The following is a 5,749-nucleotide window of genomic DNA, read 5'->3' as shown; positions in this document are numbered from 1 at the left end:
ATACAAATAAGCCAAATGCAAAACACAGATTTCCAGGTGAAAGACACGAAAGACAGATTAATCTCAACTCTAATTTCAATGCCAACAGCTGACCCCTGGATAGCTTCCGGATTTACTACATATTCATGTCTACTAAGAACCGGCAAATTCTTAATATAAACCATACTCTTATGATTAGCTATGAGCATCCAGTCTTTCTAGTATCCTGTAACTAATGATCTGCTTTCTTATTGTTAAAATGGCATCATAACATGGGACCAAATGTCATGTATATACCTTGTTACACAGAAAGCTTATTTTATATCAACATCCATTCAATAATGTGCCATATCCACACTTTCCCCAAAATCAACATTATAAAAAATACAGTAATTCTTTCTATTCAGTGCACTCATATTTTTGATCATGTACACTGCTGTATTTCTTTAAAACCTCTCAGAGTTTAAATTCGTTTGCAATACTATCCTTTAGTTTGGAAGCAATGTTTTGTTACCATCAAAATAATCTTAAAAGCCTTTAAATCCAGCTGATTCTCAGAAATTCTTCCACCTTTAAAACATGAGAATTATAACCAAATTAACAAATCAGATATCAGAATGCCAAAAATTAAGTCACTAAAAGAGAATCCAGTGAAAGAGCCAGTTGTGAAAGAACAGGAAGTGATGTACACTGCCATTTTGTAGATGAACTATTTAGAAACATAAGAAGTGCCATACTAATCTGGAATCAACTCAGACTATTAGCTCTCAGCATTTTCTTTCTGCAGCATCAGAGGTCATCTGAAATAACCCTCAGGCAATTTTTCCTTAATAATGTATTTATCTAATTGAACATGAACATACTTTTCCACTTTCAGGCAACATTTCTACCAGCTATGAAAGAGGTTTTTTGTTTTTTTTTTTTCAATTGTCTTAAAGAGTACTCCTTAGTGCATGATGAAACAAAGCAAGTAAATAGTTAACCTACACCCTATGTAAATCCTTTAAGTTTTGTAGCCTTTACTGATAAATCTGCTCTGCCTACAACTTACCAAGGTAAAAGCAGTCACTCTACTGAGCAGTACACTTGGATCAACACATGCTGGTATATATTAATCAATTATCAACAAGCCATAATGATGGAGAATTAGATTTCCTGGCTTAATTTGCCATAAAGGAGAAAACTCTACATATCAACAACATGCAGCTTTGTCCCATGAAATAAATACTCAAATGAATAGTTATTTCAGTTCAATGAATTGACATGACCATTAAAAGGGAATAAAGCAAAGAGAATTCCATCTACTGAGAAAAAAACGTAGTAAAATGTATTTAATGTACCATGTCTCCTACATCAAAATCATGATATAAAATGACAGAAACTAAGTAAGTACCTAGCGCTGCTACTAACATCTTTATATCCCTACCTTAAAACAGGTTTCAGAATGCAACAAACACATCAAGAAAGCCCTACTGGACAACACTTAATGACAACATAAAATGTACATGGCATTTGGAGGTATTTAAAAATAAGTAACTAAGTAGAGCTTAAAACACTAAATACACAAAAGACAACTCATTATCTGTACATATTTTAATCTTCTTCCTCACTTTGTGAAAAAAAATTATTTAATTCTATTAATAGTCATATGTGGAACATTTTGAAATCACGTCACCAGTATTCACTAAACACTTAAAAAGAAAAAAAAAATGTATCATCAGTACATGGAGATTTGAAAACTACTCTTTGGTCACAAAAAGCACTTGGCAGCACATTTCCAGAATGTTTAAATTTTTATTTATTTCTAGTCAACTAAGGACAAAACCAACAAGTAGTACTGTAAACCAAATAAGATTGTTTTCAGACAAATACGATAGCAAGCAAAAGCACTGAAAAAAAAAATGACTGACTACAGAAAATAGATTACAGAATAATTAGGCAGATTAATAAAAACAAAGCATCAGCTACCGAAAGGTTTGTAACCTAACCATTTTCAGAAAATTCCAATTTCAATATTATACAAAATAGTATTAACCTTAAAAATTCACAGCTTAGGGAGAAATGTTCATCAGACAGCCTGTCTGTATGTAACAATCGTTAATAATTTTTTTTTTGAGACGGAGTCTCACTCTGTCGCCCAGGCTGGAGTGCAATGGCACGATCTTGGCTCACTGCAACCTCCAACTCCCAGATTCAAGCAATTCTCCTGCCTCAGCCTCCCGAGTAGCTGGGACTACAGGCGAGTGCCACCACGCCCGGTTAATTTTTTGTATTTTTAGTAGAGACGGGGTTTCACCGAGTTAGCCAGGACGGTCTCGATCTCCTGACCTCGTGATCCACCCACCTCAGCCTCCCAAAGTGCTGGGATTACAGGCGTGAGCCACTGTGCCCGGCCAGTAATTCTTGATGAACTATAAAAGTCATAGACAAAAAGAAGGGAAATGAGGATAAGGAGGTACAAAATTATTTTATTTGAATTCTAACGAAAATCCAACCTGCTCACAAAAAAATGTCAATCCAGATATCTCTCAAAAAGACATCAAAACTGTTCTAACATGAGCGGGGTCCCTCTCGAAAGGCCATGTCCCCCAACAATAACACCAGGAATAGATACAGATACACTTCCCATGGACAGATCTCAGGGAAAGAGTATTAAAATGGTACTGTCATGAATTTAAAACCAAAGGAAAAAGAGTAACCTTTTCAAGGGAAGCGCCATTACTTCCCTCTCCTGCTCCCCCTCCCTTCTGTGTATACATGGGTCTGTGTATGAAGAAACTGCCTTGGACTTCTGCAGCATTGCAGTAGACTAGAGGATGAGGAAGGGGGAAGGGTGGGGGGAGAGAAACGCTTCCATCACCCCTACAGAAGAGGGGTATAGATTTCCTGTGCTGGGGGGAGGAATCCACCCAGCAAGCCACCCAGAGCAGTCTCCCTTCCCAAGAATCCATACACACTACAAAGGAGAAGGAGGAGAAGGAGCAGGAGGAGCAGAAGGACCAGAAGGGAAAGGGACCTCGTGCCTTTAAACCGGGGTGCACATCAACCCAGTCTCCCAGTGAGGGCCACACCTTCCTCGAAACATCCCCTTCCACCACCTCTTCCGGTGACCCTCAGGAAAAAGGAATGAAATTGCTCTCGCCCCTTAAAACGGGAGGGCGCCCAGCTAACCAGCCTCTTCACCCCACCCACAGAATCACAGACCCTCCTTGTCTCCCTCCCCCACCCCACCCCCACATCCCTTCTTCCACACACAGGCCCCAGTGGGCCGAATTTCCCCGCCCCCCTCCATATCTCCCTTTCCCAAAGCAGAGGTGCCCTTACCCTTTCGCCGACAGGTCCCGGGCGGAGCAGGCAGGCGCAGCCCCCTGCAGCGCTCCGGTAGCTGCTACCCTGGAGGGCGAGGAGTGAGGAGGAGGAGGGGGCCCGGCGACAGACCGCCGCCCCCCCCCCCCGGAGCCCCAACGAGCCGCCAAGCCCAAGCTCTGCAACAAGGGGCGGGGGGGGGGGGCGAGGGAACGACCGGGGTCGAGGAAGCGCCCTCAGCTCTTGGGCTCAGTTAAGATGGCGCGGGGAAGTGCCGGGAGCCGTCGCCGCCGCCGCCGCCTCGGGGGAACCGGCCCGGGCCTCGGCCGCCTCTTGTCCTCACACAGCCGAGGCCCTCTCGGTCCCCCGCCGCGGCCCCTCGGCGGGCGGGCCCACGCGCAGTCCTCCGCCACCACCACCACCCCTGGGAAGGGGGCGCTCACAAAGGGAAGAGAGGCCGCGGGCCGGCCGGCGGACGGCGGGGCGGGGTCCCCCGGGGCCGGGAGGCCTCAGATGTTCGCGAGTGCCTAGTGCTCTCGGCCCGCGAAGGGCGCAGGGCGAGCGGGACCCCTCCTCTCTCCTCAGGCAGGCGGCGGCACCGACTCACTCTCTTTGCCACCCTCCCTCTCTCTGCCCGAGCCCTGAAGCCACAGAGCCCGGCCGCTGCCCAGGTTTCCCCCCCCTTCCCCGACACCACTCCCCTCCTCCCGACCGTCATCACTCGTCTCCGATCTCGCGAGATTTCCTGCCTGACAGGCCCGACCCTGCGCGAGACACGACTACATGCGCGCGCGCCCTCACAGGAGCGCGCAACGCTTGCTACGGGCCGAGTCGCCTGGGTGGCCGGGAGTCCCAGCCTCTGTCCAGCAGGGCCTCGCTGAGTTCGCGGAGCTTCTAATTGCCACGCGGGCGTCAGGTGCATTCGTTTCACCCCGGAGATCTGAAGAAAAGCTTATCTGCACTCCTTTTCCTTCACTCTTCCCACCCCCAAAGCATCCGCCCGCTACTGATAAGTTTGCCCCGTAGTGTGGAATATCCCATTCCTACACAACTTGGTTCGCCACGCCCTCCCGCGTGGAATTCAGAGGTACACTGGGCAGCGTAATCAATATGTAGTTGAGTTTTTGAGATTCTAATAATTTATAGTAATTTTTGGAATGACAGTAAGACTTGGAAATACAGATCTAAGCCACTCTGTACATTGGTGATGGTAGAAAAGAGATAAAACTTCTTGAAAAGTGACTGTGGGTTTAGCAGGTTAAATAATGGGAAGTTTTGGAACAAGAGCAGCAAACAAACGGAAGAGTTCTATGCAGAGAAGAAGTAGAGTTTATATTCTTTCATCTCAAAAATTTTTCTTTTTTTTTTTTAGGAAACATCCCTTCAGTACTTATTCACGAACCTAAAAGTGTAGCCAAAGTGCGGTCATAAAAAAAATCGTGGTTCTGGCCGGGCATAGTGGCTCACGTCTTTAATCCCAGCACTTTGGGAGGCCAAGGTGGCCCATCACGAGGTCAGGAGTTCGAGACCAGCCCAACCAACATGGTGAAACCCCATCTCTACTAAAAATACAAAAAAAATTAGCCGGGTGTGATGGTACATGCCTGTAATCCCAGCTACTCGGGAAGCTGAGGCAGGAGAATCGCTTGAACTCGGGAGGCGGAGGTTGCTGTGAGCCAAGATCGCACCATTGCACTCCAGCCTGGGCAACAGAGTGAGACTCTGTCTCAAAAAAAAAAAAAAAGGAAAAAAAGAAAGAAATAGTAGAACTGAGCTGAGGCACAGAGAATTTTGATTAACTTGTCAAAGTTCTTTTTTTTGAGATGGAGTTTTGCTCTTGTTGCCCAGGCTGGAGTGCAATGGCATGATCTTGGCTTACCACACAACCTCTGCCTCCTGGGTTCAAGCAATTCTCCTGCCTCAGCCTCCCCAGTAGCTGGGATTACAGGGATGCACCACCACACCTGGCTAATTTTTTGCATTTTTGGTAGAGATGAGGTTTCTCCATGTTGGTCAGGTTGGTCTCGAACTCCCTACCTTAAATGATCCGCCCACCTCAGCCTCCCAAAGTGCTGGGATTACAGACATGAGCCACCATCCCTGGCAAGTTGTCAAAGTTCTTATAGCCAGTTTGTAGTAAAGCCAGTTGTCAAATTCAGCTTTTACCCTGAGCCACTATAATTCTTGTTTTTGTTTTTGTTTTAAGATGGAGTCTCACTCTGTCACCCAGGCTGGAGTGAAATGTCGTGATCTCAGCTCATTGCAACCTCCGCCTCCCAGGTTTAAGTAATTCTCAGAGCTACTACATTCTATTACCTTAAGAGAATATAAGGACTGAAATTGCTGTTGCCTTTTGCTTTCAAGCCCCAGAACAAAGGCAATTCGGTGGAAAACACATTCTCGAGATAAAACCAGATCACTGAAGCTCTGGAAGTAACTGTCTGAAGTCAATCCTAATCCTGGA

The 5,749-nt window shown here is 45.8% G+C and overlaps 1 protein-coding gene across 1 annotated transcript in view; it reads right to left on the bottom strand.

The window, feature by feature from the left end:
- The window catches only part of TAOK1 (TAO kinase 1), a 180,549-nt gene extending 177,044 nt beyond the window's left edge, over positions 1–3,505 (bottom strand). The window contains exon 1 of the mRNA XM_037743274.1: positions 3,304–3,505. The gene's annotated coding sequence lies outside the window, so the exon portion shown is untranslated. The remainder of the gene's footprint in view (positions 1–3,303) is intronic.
- Positions 3,506–5,749: the final 2,244 nt, after the last annotated feature.

The sequence above is a fragment of the Cebus imitator genome, unplaced genomic scaffold (assembly GCF_001604975.1).
Source record: "Cebus imitator isolate Cc_AM_T3 unplaced genomic scaffold, Cebus_imitator-1.0 Scaffold140, whole genome shotgun sequence".
Lineage (NCBI taxonomy): Eukaryota > Metazoa > Chordata > Mammalia > Primates > Cebidae > Cebus > Cebus imitator.
This window is presented reverse-complemented; position numbering and strand designations above follow the sequence as displayed.